Genomic DNA, 289 nt, shown 5'->3' on the forward strand with positions numbered 1-289 from the left:
TGGTTGGCAACCCCGGGCACCACCTCCATCTCTGCAGCATTGTGCCATCATCAAGCACGTGGCACAATATCGAGCATGTGGGGGGGGGGGTGGCTCCTGAACAAAGCCAGCATCTTGATTGGGGGTTTGGATTCCTTTGAGCTCCAGGACCACGTGGCATTGAAAGACACTCTAGTCTCCATTGAGTTTGGAATCCCCCTCAAGAAATAATGAAAAAGAAATGGAAATTTATCCCACTGAGAATAAAGCCTGGGTATATACATGGATCACATTTTGCAACAGATGTGTT

Source organism: Canis aureus, chromosome 12 (genome assembly GCF_053574225.1).
Source record: "Canis aureus isolate CA01 chromosome 12, VMU_Caureus_v.1.0, whole genome shotgun sequence".
Taxonomy (NCBI): Eukaryota; Metazoa; Chordata; class Mammalia; order Carnivora; family Canidae; genus Canis; species Canis aureus.